We start from the raw sequence: 13,774 nt of genomic DNA on the forward strand, positions 1-13,774 counted from the left end.
CCTGACTTTTCAGTTATTCCTTCTCTGCAGAAATTTACCAGTCAAAGCTATTTCCTCGGTGAGAATTGGACTGAGAATCGTCTCTTGATCTGAGAACTGTCCCCGAATGGTGTATATTTGAGTCACCGGGTTGGATTTCAAGTGGCGAACTGAAGAATGCAAATATGATTAAATCTTTTCATTTATTTCAAATATCTCATCTCCATAATCAGATTCTCCTTAAACGTTTTGTGAGATTTCTACTTAAAGAACTCAAAAATGTCTCTGAAATCTTTGAGAGGTTTTTATAGATCAGACGGCCATATATAACCATAGCCTCAATCAAACAGACGGTGAAGATTTGTTTTGCACTTCTCCTCTAGGCCAGCTCTTGGTAAAGTGCTATCCTGGCCTTTCTACTCAATTCATGGCAGGGATTTTGAACATATACTACTTTTTTCTTTTTTTTAAGATTCATTATTTATTTGAGAGACAGAGAGAGTGAGCGAAAGGAGGAGCAGAGGGAGAAAATCTTCAAGCAGACTCCTCACTGTGCACAGACCCTGACAGAGGGCTTGATCTCACAACCTTGAGATCATGACCTGAGCTGAAATCAAGAGTCAGACCTTAACCGACTGAGTCATCCTGTTCTCAGCATTCCTCCCCTTTGGCTCACCCTCTTCCTTTGCTTTCTCTCCTCTAGTTCTCCTTCCACACAGAAGCCATCTGTGGACACTCCACACTTTATAGTCTTGTGCTTTTCTGCCCAGGCAGCCTGCCAATCTTCCATCTTTCCACATAGAGAGGTGTCACAAGTGAAGCTTCTACTCTCAGCCTCGTTGCTCTATAGAGCAGTGTTCTTGCCATGACCTCTGTGGCTCCTCCACATTCCAGGACAAATAATTAAACTCTGTACTTCCAAACCCTACCCTCCAACTAGAACATGAGAATGATAGGGGTACTTATCTCCTATAAGTGAATGTCTGTTAGCCAACTATTAAGAATCATGCCTGGCACATGTTAAATAGTCTTCCATGTTGGCATGGATGCTGACATTCTTGTTACTCGAATCCTCCTTTCCTCTTCTCAATCAGGAAAATCAAACTTTCTTGCTACTGATCCCCTTAAAGCTGGGCTGCTGTATGACAGTTATCCCTTAAACAGGTGAATCCATACTAACAATGCACTAGCAGAAAAAGTCTTGGAGAGAACTTTAAGGAACAGTTCCTTTCTCCTCTAACTTAAAAAGTAAGGTGATCTAAAATTAAAATGTGCAGAAAACATCTGTTTTTACCAACCACTATAGTGTGACAGAAATACGAAATTTATGTATTCAAATATATATCCTCATACTTTAATTATAGGAAGTAACATCTGGGGGTTCCTACTTGTATCAGTCAGGGTTCAAAGGAAGAAACGTAATTAATATAGATGATAGAGGAGAGAGAGAGGAAGTTGGGAGGGAAACTCTCGGGCAGGAATTGGCACTGCATAGAAGAATTTCTGCTTCTTAAGGGAAACCTCGGTTGACTCTTAAATCATTTCAACTGATTGTGTCGGGCTCCACCCAGGTTATAGAATATAATCTCCTTTACTTAAATCAATGATTGTAGATGTTTACATGTCTACAAAATACCTTCACAGCACACCTAAATTAGTATTTAATTGAATAACTGAGTCCTACAAGGTAGCCAAGTTGACCTATAAAACGATCACACTACTCTGGGTCAGACATGTGCTTTTGTATTTACTTAGAGAAACCTCACAGCATTGGAATTATTCCCATTTCAGAAATGGAAAAACCTGTGATTCTATGATCTGAGATTCTGTAACTAGACCAAATAGTAGGAACCAAGATCTGAAACCTTGCTTGCTTGGTTCTAAGGTTTGTTTTATGTACATTTTCTATAGGAAGTTGAGCTTCTTCTTCTACAACTGTGTCTCCTAGATAGGACCTCAGTCTTCCAGTGAGTGTGATGCTGATTCCTGATCATCTCTGTGTAGGTATATTACAAAACCACACATCAGTTAGCTTAGACATTTTCATTTTTCTATACTATCCACTTCTCTGTTTCAATTGATTAATATGGAGTAACCCCCTGTGAACAAAGTCCATTTCTAAGAGCTTTAATCTCTCTGTATAACTGGTTGGCATCTTACTCTGCAGGAGACATGGTGTATCCAGAATATTTTACTATGTAGACAAATTTGCACATAGAGATATCACTATATCAAGGCCAGGTTCTGAACACCTAAGATTTGTCCGTGTCCTACAGTTGTGGGAATAAGTCAGCTTACCTTGCAAAGTGTGCTTGACTTTGAAGGGTTTTTCCTCCTTGAGAAGAAGGATCTGAACCCTATGTTTTGGTTCATTTAGACTTTTAAATGTCCAAATCCAGGTGGATTTTGCTTACCGTACATATGATACTATTTATGTATCTGTGCACAAGTGAAGAGATTATCTAATTAACCAATCAGTACACCTTATCTCTTCTGAGCTACACAGAATTTTGCCCTAATTCTTCATACCATTCACTTAAAAACTTTGCTATATCTGTATACAAAATTAAAGATTTTATTCTGTTTAGTAAAATAAAGGAATTACTTTCAAAGGTACTTGTTTAAGAAACAGCCTGTCGACATATGTTTTTATATTCTAGAACAGAGTGAGTGATTTGTTTTCTATTTTTTATTCCCACTTCGCTTTCTTGCCCTGAAGCTGTTTGGGACTTGGTAAAATACTCTGTGGTTTTGTAGGGACAAAGTTATGGTAATTGACAGTAATGAAAATTTCCTCTATACCAGAGGGCTTCGCTAAGCTGGCCCACTGTCCATGGAGGGGCCAATGTTGATACCAGCGTAGTTTTCATGTCAAGAGCATGCTGTTTGCCTCTAAGACATTTTGTGCATGGAGAGTTAAGATGTCTTTTTGACAGGGAGCTGAGCTAGCCAAGAATACAATTGATTTTCCTAGGAGGAAAAATATCTTCCCATTAATTACCTCTTACCTATTTGTGTAATGCAGATGAAGAATTTTTTTTTTAATCAAAGTGTATTTTATTATTAATGGAGAAACAAATATTCATTTCTTACATTGCACTAGACAATTTATATTATGAAATTGTTATTAGCTCACACTCTGGGGCAATATTTTTTTCCAATAAGAATGGATGAAAGAAAATAGCTTGCAAATGCATAAAACACACACACACACACACACACACACACACACCCCACAGATGTTACCCTCTAACAAGAGCATAGTACTTTCTGTACACTGTATTTCAAGCTCTCCAAATAGGAACTAGAGCTGACTCTCATATCAAATCTGAACTTGCCTGGCCATCCTGCGGAGTCCTCTGCTCCCACCTTCTCCAATCTTTAAAAAATTTCTTTTCCATTACCATTCAACAATAGATGCATTAGACACTTGAACCCTTTTTGTGAATTTGCTTTGTATAATACCTTTAAGCTCTTTTTTGTAGGTATTTGATCTCCTTCAAGAAATGGTAAGCTTCTTGAAGACAAGGAAGAAACTTTCTCTTTAATAAATGTTCACATGTTCTTTGTGCTCACAGTGTATAGCCAAAGAGTTAAGTACAATTTCCTGATTATCTATATCAACAAAATAAAGCTCTTTATTCTTATAAAGAATTAAGATGGCATGGGAAGGGGAATGACCAAATAGGAAAAGCTAGTGGAAAGGATATGATTCCAGGTCAAGTGTTCAGACATATGCTGATGCAAGCAAAGTAACAACCTTCTGTAGCCCCAATCCCATCTCATGGAAGTTACTACAGATCTAAATCTAAATTGTGATCTTACTAAAGATCACAATTTACTGAAAATTAGAAGTCAAAAGAGATCAAGAGGATTATAAAACCAACTCTCCCTACAAGAAACATACTACTACAATGAGATTATCTAAAATTTCTTAGGGAAGAACTGAACATTTCTGGACCAGGATCCTTGGTAACTGAAATCCAATTATGACATCAATGCATGGGAAGAAAGTTAAGAAAATTCTTTCTGAAAACAAAGCCAGAAAGGGGGTTTTAAAAATTATTGAGATTGGTGTTTGAATAGAAAGAAATATGCTAATAGAACTGAATTTGGGTTGGAACAAAGTCCATGTAACAAGATGCTATGACTGAGAAAAATCATTATCTTCTTGAACTCTAAGAGACCCTGGAGTCACGATAGATTTCTCAAAAGAACCTTAGTTATAGTGGTTAGTATTTCTTGACAATTCTATAAGGACTTACCATTTTAATTCCAATTTTCTATAACCAAGACAACCTATGCCAGCCATGTTTGAAAGCAAATAAAATGTTTTTCATCAATTCTGTAAGCATGTTACCAGAAAATAGAGATGTAGCTGGTTCTTTCAGTGAAAACTTGGAATGTAATGAAAACAATCATAATGCATATGCTCATTAAAGGTCACTACATTAACTGGTCAGATTATGTGCCACCTATGTAAAAATCAGGAGGCATAGTACCCAGCAGGTGATACCCAAAGATTCCTTCTCATTGTAGTAAAAACCTTCTTGGACAACACGGATTGACAGGATAGGTTAAACTGAGGCTGGAAGGAATAAGTCATCTGGGGCACAGAGCTGAAAGTTCTCTGGAAACCCAGGATCATCACTAATAACAAATGCTTATTCCCTATTCCAGCTGACAGAGATAAAGTTCTGATAAACCTTTAGCGTCAAAAGCAGCCTTGAGGGGCGAGGTGGCCTCTAAAGGCAAGTTGACAGAGGTGAGCTGGAAGACAGATTCTGTTTTACCTTCTTGCTTCGGATTACTGAATGAAAGAGACATGGGATAAAGGCTGGGGATGGGCAAAAGGCTGAGTTTAGAGTGGGGTAGTAAGAGGAAGCTTTCTTACCAAACTGATCTTATTTTGAATCTGTTTCACTGACACAGTATTCCTTTTCCTTCGGAGAATCTATAAGACCTTGACTCTCCAGGAGACTCCAATTTTTGCTTCTCTCATTCTTCTGTTCTCTCACTGGGGACTCTGGTCAAAAAAGCAAGCAAAGTTGGAACCATATTTCCCAGGGTCTTATGCTTAGGAAAAAATTTGTCTCAGCAAGCAATAGCTTAGGACAAGCTTGGCGGCCCATTTTGTCTATACACTCCTATTGGTTCCCCCGACATGAGCCTCAGTTCTTCCTAAGTCCTGATAAAATAGCTACTTCCTTCATTCCCAGCTGTTGCCTCCTGAGGTCACTGTTGATGTGGAGCCTGTGCTCCAGAATGATGCTGTCACCCTGTGGTTGGCTTACCTTTTCTTTAGAGTGCACCAAAGGTTGGAGCTTGTCGATGGCAAAGAGATTTAAGAGGAACAAAGAGAAGGGAGGAAGGAGAGAGGGAAGGGAGGAAAGAGAGGTAAAGGTAGGAAGAAGGAAGGAAGGAAAAACGGTAGATAGAGGGAGGGAGAAAGGAACCAAAAAATACTCCGGATGATTAGTTTATCCCTTATACTAAGAATGGCCATACGTATTTTAATTGTACCAGAAAGTCTCTATCTTCTCCCCAGTCAATTCCTCTACCTGATTCCTCACTATTCATGAAATGTCATCATTAAAAAATAATTTGGTAATTCCGACCACCACAACCACTCCTACCAATATCCTTCTAGTACCTCTACGATTGATATCCATGAAAAGCAAAAATAAATGTAGATAAATAGTAAAAGTGATAAAGACATCACAATTCAAGCACAGGCTTTATATAGTAACTAAAAATGTATACTTTTCATAAATAGATGCCCTTTTTAACTTTATTACAAGATAAGGCTTTATTACACACATAGGGAATTGAGACTCAGGGAATTTGAATAATTTAATGAAGTTTACACAAATAATAAATTGCACAGTTGTAATGTATAAGCAGGTTTTCTGACTTTAAAATATGTTTCCTTTCCACATGTATCATTTATGTATTTATTTGTTTAGCTTGCTGCCTTTTTTAAAAAATACAAACTCTTTTTGGTCAGATGCTGCATACTAATTCATGCTAAGATATCTGAACATCTGAGAGATTTCAATCACTGACTCCTTTCCAGCTCTGTATGATCAGCTGCATAAATTTTGAGTAGAACAACTGACCATATTGTTCAATATTCACCATGACATGCAATTTACTAATGGGAACATTAAGGCAAACTTTTTTCCCTAGGTATACAGCATGAAGGGCAGAAACAAATCATCTTTAGTAATGATGAAGTTTTCTCACAAGTACCACTCACCTTCAAAATGCGCTTGGGAATTATTAATATACTCTCAACATTCTGATTTTCCTGGCTTTCTGAAGCTAAGATATCGCAGACGTGCCTGCCTGGCTTTGATCACAGGCAATCAAAGAGGACTTTGTGTAGCTTCCAGGGAGACACTGTTGCAGAAAAATCGCAGCTCTCCACCATGCAGAAGAAACTGTTACAGAACACCCCTGCATTCCCAACTCCAAATCAAATTAGCATCAGAAAGCTGTCCTTGGCCCCCCGGAGACTGGTTTTAACTTCCTTATCTGCATTTTTCTTCCCTGCCCATTCCAGGTAGCTGCCACAAGAAATATGAAAAGAGTATTGACTTGTTGACTGCTCTTTGCTGTCTCTCACTTTCATGTTTACAGCAAAGGAAGGAATAATCACTTCTGTTGGTAGCTTCAGCACTTCGTGTTCCTATGTCCGCATGTTTCTTTGGAAGCTCACAACATGTGACCTTACTCAATTTTTGAAATTTGGATTTTATACCACATGGATTCTTTCGGTATTGATTACAAGTGCTGATACCTCTCAGCCTAGCAGAGTTTGGGTCCTTAAATCATTACATGTAAAATTTGCAAAGTTGCCGACGTCATTGTGTCACTGACCAAATTTATGGATATGAAAGGAATCATCCATTTGGGTTATTCCTATAGTTTGGGAATGCTGGATCTTATGTTTTCTTAAGTTGCAGAAAGTTTCCAAATGTTAAAATCTGAAAGGGAGGGTGCAGATTGGCAAAGATGCTGAGAAGGGGGGCTATCCTGAGGAAAAGAGTGGCAGGACCCAGTGGTGTGAACCTGTCCATGAGACTCTCCCTCCTCTGATATTTCACCAAGGACTGTGGCTTTCAACTCTAAAATTTAAATTTGAACAAGCTTAGACAAATAACCCTTCCCTTGATCTGCATAGTATAACTCAACTATTCAAACAAGACTTTTCTCCATGCAAGCAAGAAACAACAGGTTAAAAAAAACAAAAAAGTAAATGGATACAACTAATAAACATATAGCCTGCTTCCACAATACTATTTGGAATTCAGGGAGGAGGTACTGTTGAGAAAGTGGGGCTGTCTGTCTATTTCATTTTGCTTTTTGAGAGGAGAGAGGATTAAGCATGCTTATATTCTAATGGCAAAGAGTCCAGTATGCAGAGTTAAAAAGATTAGCAAAAAGTCAAAAAATATTTCCTCTGAGAGCTATTGAAACTGTCTACAATCACAGTTCATACTTTCCAACTCTTTACCCAATTAACTAACACTACATTTCTTTTTTTTGAAGATTTTATTTATTTGTTTGACAGAGAGAGGGGGCGGGGAAGCAGGCTCCCTTCCTGCTGAGCAGAGAGCCTGCTGCCAGCTCCATCCCAAGACCCTGGGATCCTGACCCAGGATCAGTGGCTTTAACCCACTGAGCCACCCAGGTGCCCTTACATTTCTTCCTTCCCTTCTTCTCAGGGTCTACCTCGCTAACATTGACCCATACCAGGAATTCAGATGGCAATTGGAAACTTCCTTGCTGAACATAAAAAAAGAACACAGCAAGAACTGGAGTGGTTAATACAGTATATAGGAGCTGGAAACATGCAATTCAAAGAGAGAGCTTTGCTCATTGGCTAGGGCTGTGCTGAAATAGCACGGCCAACATTGCTTCCTGGACTTTCTATTCCTTTATCTTCCCATGGCTGTACAGCCATCTCTTGAGAATATAGTCTTCCATAGTACTAAGACATACAGGCAGGGGAAAGTCAAGTCTTGTCACACTGGGAACTCTTTTGTCTATAAAGGAACTGTGATTCTCTACTTTTATTTGTTATCTGTTTGGTTTATAATTTAGCTTTCAAAGAGCAACTTTATTTTTTTTATTTCTAAGTCGGTAGGTGATACCTTATGGTATCCCACTAGGCTGACAAGAAGAGTCATTATAAAATAGTTTGTTGAGGGTGCAACAATGCAAATTCACTGTAAGTAAACCTATGAAAACCTGGTTTTCTACCTAAACAGGGTGTAAAAAATGGATGAATGCAAATGATACTTTTTTATCTTTGATTATTTTTTTTGGCAGTGTCTTGATGTAGAAGAAAGGATTTGTGTGTGTGTGTGTGTGTGTGTGTGGACGTGCACATGTATGTGTGTCTATGTGTGCGTGTGTGTGAAAACCACCAGAAATCACTTTGAACATCAAAAGAACGACACTTTACATTGCTTCTCCAGTTGCTCCTCCTCAGTTGGTAATTCTCTAGTTTTAATTTGTGTGTCATCTTCTCTAATGTCAAGTCTCTAACCTCTGTTCCTCAATGATTCACTAAAATCAATAGTGTCCTACTTCATATCAGCCAAGTAGTTTGTTTCACTTGAACTTTTTTTCATAATCACTTTATAATTAAAATCACTGGGTAAAATTCTCACTCTTCTGAACAAACATTTATGATTTTTTGGATTAGCAAAAACCCTATCTATAAGTGTGTTTGTGTGTGTGTGTGTGTGTGTGTGTAGATAGAGAGCAAAAACAGTAAAAAAAGAGAAAATGAGAGAGAGAGAGAGAGAGAGAGACCATCAATGGAAGGTCACCCCTCTTGATTATTGGTTTATACTCTATTCCACAGTTATTTGTTCAAGCCTTGATTAAATCACTTATCAGGTCATACCAAAATGTCACTATTTACATTTGGTCTTGCCCCTTACACTGTTCTATCCAACTTTGTATCCCAAGGGCTTGGCACAGAGGTGGAAATACAGAGTGTGCTTGAAAAACATTTAATAGAGGATTTAACCTCAAATTAAGGCCCACATGTGCTCCCTGATCCATATTCTGGGGTAGATAGATCTTAAAATTGATATTGCTGATGTTAAAATGAGTATGCAGAAGTGCATCATAGTTCCAAAACTCCTTGTTATGTGCATCTTTTCTCTTTATCCAAATTTTTAGAAAAGTAAAGATGAAAAAATTTTGCTTCGACAGGCTATTCACCATACAAAGTTTCATTTTTCATCCCATAATTATTGAGGACGCGCAAAATACCAGACTAAGGACTAAATGTTAGCATAAAAGTCAGGAAGTGTTTAAAAGAAGAAAGAGTTGGTTGGTAAATAACCAGGAAGTATAACGTAAGAATTTGTTAGAGAGTAAGAACCCCCAGGTTTTAACCCTGAACTCACCATTTCTACCTGTGGAACTTAAGTGTAATCAGCTGTCTATTGATAAAAGTCTGTAGTTATCTATTTTCTTCCCAAAATTAGCAGCTTAAGATTGCACAAATTTATTATCTTATGGTTTCTGTGAGTCAGGAATCACTGGGTCTCTTGGCTCAGGGTCTTTCACAAGATTCCAGTCACATCCAGGACTGTGACCTCATCTGTAATTCCAGCTCTGCAAGAATCTGCTCCCAAGTTCCTTCATGCATTTGTTGATAGGATTCCATTCTTGAAGGGCTGTTGGCCTTCAGGACCTCAGTTGCTGGTGACTGGAAGCCACCCTCTGTTCCTTGCCATCAGGGCCTCTCCAACACACACTCTGGCTTCATCAAAGAGTACTGTCCAAAAAAGGCAATAAAGAGACTCTACTAGCAAGATCAAATCACAATCTTTTATAACCAAATCATGAAAGTAACATCTCATCACTTTTCCATATGACTTATTGTGTCCAGTCCGTACTCAAGAGGAGTGAATTACACAAGACCGTCAATACCAGGAGGTAAGGGTCGTTGCCAGCCATCTTGGGGTCTGCCTGTTATAGCAAGTGATAAAATTTTTCTAAGCCTACTTCCCTCTTTTTTAAAATGGTGATCAGAACATCTCCTACCTCATGAGACTGATGTGTAAATCAAATAGCACCTTGAGCCTGGAGCATAGAGTGAGTCCTCAGTAAATGTTAGTTATCATTAGGTCATCACAGCACAGTGGGAACTGCCTGTGTTCAGATTATTCAAAGGATTACAGGAGCATGTGGGAAGAAATTAACACCATGTCAAAAAGTAGAAACAAACTTTTCAGAACAAGTGAAGTGCACACTGAGGCTTGGATTAAGGACAGTGGTAGCCAGATGAGGGATAGGAAGTAGGAGAATGGGATTCCAGAGAGAAAGAAAGCCTGAAGGCAGGGGAGGGCAGGGGAGCTAGTCTGGGCAGGACCCATTGTCCTCTCTCGTCTCTGGCACTCCCTCCTGAAAGGCCAGACAGAGAAAGGAATAGTGATGTCAGAAGTAGGCAGACATGTGTGCATATGCACCATTAAGCTCCAACCCATAGTCCTTGCCTATGACCTTTAATAAATACAGAAACATTCAGAAACATCCAAAGAGAGAGAAAGAAGAAGGAGAGTAGGAAGAAAAGTTAGAATTGCCATGTCTCGGTCAAAAGAACCAGAGTTCCTGGGAATTTCTCCTTTGGAAGTGGGATGCCATTCTGCTCCTGGCTCCTTTCAAGCAGTACTGTCGAGTACCAGAGCAAGCCAGACCACCAGGAAGAGCATCCTTGGCTGAACCATTCTTAAGAATTTAATGATACTGTTAAATTTCCCAGTGCAAAACACTCACGAAGTTTGAAATCCACTTCACAGCTCTCATATTAGAGGGAATTATGTTAACTTAGATTTTATTTATTTATTTTTATTTTGAATCACTAATATATCTAGATTTCTTCAAAATAAAACATTTCAAAATACACACTGAGAAACCTGGGTCCTTTACCCATGTCCTTCCACTCTCTCCCAAAGGTTAATGGGAAACCGCTTTGGTTTTCCTACAACTTATTTTTTTATTTTTCTCTCATTTTATTTTGAAAACTTTTAGACCACCAAAAAGCTTGCAATAATCCTATAAAGAACATCTAAATATCCTTCATCAAGATACACCACTTGACAACATTTTGCTGCATTTGCTTTATCTTTTTCTTTCTGTGCATATACATATGCATATATTCTTTTGACAGTTAGCTACAGAAATTAAAATACTTTATCCCTAAGTCCTCCTAAAGAAATATGCAGAAACAACTAAAACACCTTAGCAAAGAAGAGCAGCTGGGTGGGATGTATGTAGCCCACCCCACTATTAAACCATATAGTAAAACCTCTATAAGTATAGCTGGTGGTACTAGAACATGACTAGACAGATATACCTGTGAAACAGAATAGAATACCTAGAAAAAGACTAAAGTAGATAGGATTAGAAGCACGAAATGCGAAATTCTCCAAACAATGAGGAAATGTACATTTTAATAGTGTCTTGAAAACTACATAGCTATTTGGAAAATGTAAACTTGGATTCGCTCCACACATAAAAGTTGACTCTGAATGGATATTTGATAACTATATGTAAAAAATGAAAATCAACAATACTGAAAGAAAGCATGAGTGAATTTCATTATAACCTGAAAAAAAAAAAATCCTGGTACCTATAAAATAAATAAGTAAATAAATAAATAATCCAGGTACAATTTCAAAAATTGATAAATGTCCTTTTATTGAAAATTTGAAAATATCACATGGCCAAAAGTGAAATTTTGCTACGGAAATTCATCCAAAAATGTCTTGTATTCCATTTGTTTATGGAACCAAGCAGTAGGGCTTATGATTCTGTGACAATGAAAGTTCCGTGTTTTCAGGCAGAGCAGGGCTCTCCTCTAGGAAACTGGTATTAAACCTGTGTTGCAGACTCACCAGTATGTAGTATTGTCCCAGTCCCAGGGAACAATGTTATGCTTGGAGAATCTACACACTGTACCTCCAAGTATTTAACATCCTTCTAAATGTGTCTGTCAGGTTCCTGTTTTTCCTCTGTCTTGCTACTTAATTTTGCATTTAATGCACTTCTAATAAAAACATGGGACTCTGCTAAAGATATTCAGTGTGAATATAGAAGCATCAGAAGACAGAAACTCCTTTTTTAAATTCCTTTTTAACAACTGAAATAAATTAAACTCAATCATGTTTGCATGAGTGATTCTATTTTCATTTAAGGGAAACTTGCATTCAAAGATTTTTCAGAATTGGGTAAACTCCTTGTCAGAGTTTTAAAAATTCATTTATTTTTATTTGAGGGCATATAGTAAGATTCCCTCTTTGACAGAATACCATGAAATTAATTTTGGCTTATAGTTGTAAATGAGGCCATTGTACCACCCCCATGATTAAATATTCACCAACATCACCCAGAGCTTTCAAAAGGACTCTGTTTCCTTCCCACAGCAAAGGCTTGCAAAGTGATAACAGTCCATTTCCTGGTCATGGGCAAAGGCAAGAAAATATATGAGGATCCAAGAATTTGTCAAATGAAACAATAGAAATCAATTTTCTACCATTCTACCTGTGGAAACATGTAAAATGAGATTTTGCACTAAAAAATAACTGTTGGATAAATGAAAATATGACAGTTTAATAAAATGGTCATGTCCCAACAGATCACTCAACCAGCAAGCACTGAAAACTTCTGGCAGAAAATTAATATATCAAAATGGCTTGTGTATCTTCAAGAAATATGTGTCTTTTAGGAGGCCTATAGCCTGCTTAAATTTAAATAACTTTTTTTCCTCCATATGACTTTAAAATGATTCTAGAATTCCAAGGATAAAATTAGGAAAGACTTTTTTTGTCACAGTCTTCAGTGTTGCCCCCTACCATTATCCACTTTTTACTCACAGTCTGCACCATTTTATTTTTTAAAGATTTACTTATTTATTTATTAGAGAGAAAGAGAATAAGCAGTGGGGAGGGGCAGAGGGAAAGAAAGAGGGAGAAACAGACTCCCCGCTAAGCAGGCAGCCCAATGCGGTGCTCGATCCCAGGATCCAGAAATCTTGACCTGAGTCAAAGGCAGACATTGAACCAACTGAGCCACCCAGGTGCCCGTCTTCATCATTTTAAAATATTTCTTTGCTGTTTAAGAGGGATAAATAAAATGGATCAGAACCCCAAGAAAACATAGATGAACCTGCCAAGCACGGAACATCATTAAGAGATCTTGTCAATACAACAAAATCTAGTCTCTATTTTCAAACCATGACCCCAAGATAGCCATTTCATACCTCGAGGACTCGGTCTCCTAAATTATGAAAAGCAACCCTTGAAAAGGATAAGAAGTTTTTTAAGGATAATAAAAACAACAACAAAAAATTATTTTAGAGGAATGTTGAACATTCCCTGCAAGAAAGCCCTGCCCAAGTGGCCATGGAAGGGATTGGGGTTGACGAGCAGTCTGAGGACCGGATTATTTGTGGCCTTCATAGTGCAGAAAGGCTTTCCAAGAGAAACAAGACAAGATATTTAAGCAGCTGGTTTCTAGGTCTTTAGCTTCCCCAGTAATCTTTCCTAAAATCCGTTTGCCTGAGAAGGTAGCCTTCCAAGTGTCTGGGTGGTGAATGGACCTTCTCTGCCTTCACAAAGGAAAGGTCAATCTCCCACCCACCCATCCTCTCATCTCTCTGCAGTGCCCAAGGCAGTAAGGACTCCCGAGTTTTGCTAATCAAGGTCCTGAGATAAGGTAAATCCTGTCCCAGATCAGACACTTTTTTTTTTTTTTTTTGACAGAC

General features: G+C 38.1%; 1 protein-coding gene and 1 long non-coding RNA gene across 7 annotated transcripts in view; one reads left to right on the forward strand and one right to left on the reverse strand.

Moving 5' to 3' along the window:
* GRIK1 (glutamate ionotropic receptor kainate type subunit 1) overlaps window positions 1–13,774 on the forward strand; it is a 382,552-nt gene that overhangs the window by 187,693 nt on the left and 181,085 nt on the right. The gene's annotated exons all lie outside the window — the stretch shown is intronic.
* On the reverse strand, window positions 4,576–9,779 carry LOC309855074. Its single transcript, XR_014306602.1, has 3 exons — window positions 9,411–9,779; window positions 4,874–5,005; window positions 4,576–4,789 (listed from the first exon to the last, which is right to left on the reverse strand). It is a non-coding gene; the product is annotated as an uncharacterized lncRNA (long non-coding RNA).

This window comes from Mustela nivalis (assembly GCF_964662115.1).
Source record: "Mustela nivalis genome assembly, chromosome: 1".
Lineage (NCBI taxonomy): Eukaryota > Metazoa > Chordata > Mammalia > Carnivora > Mustelidae > Mustela > Mustela nivalis.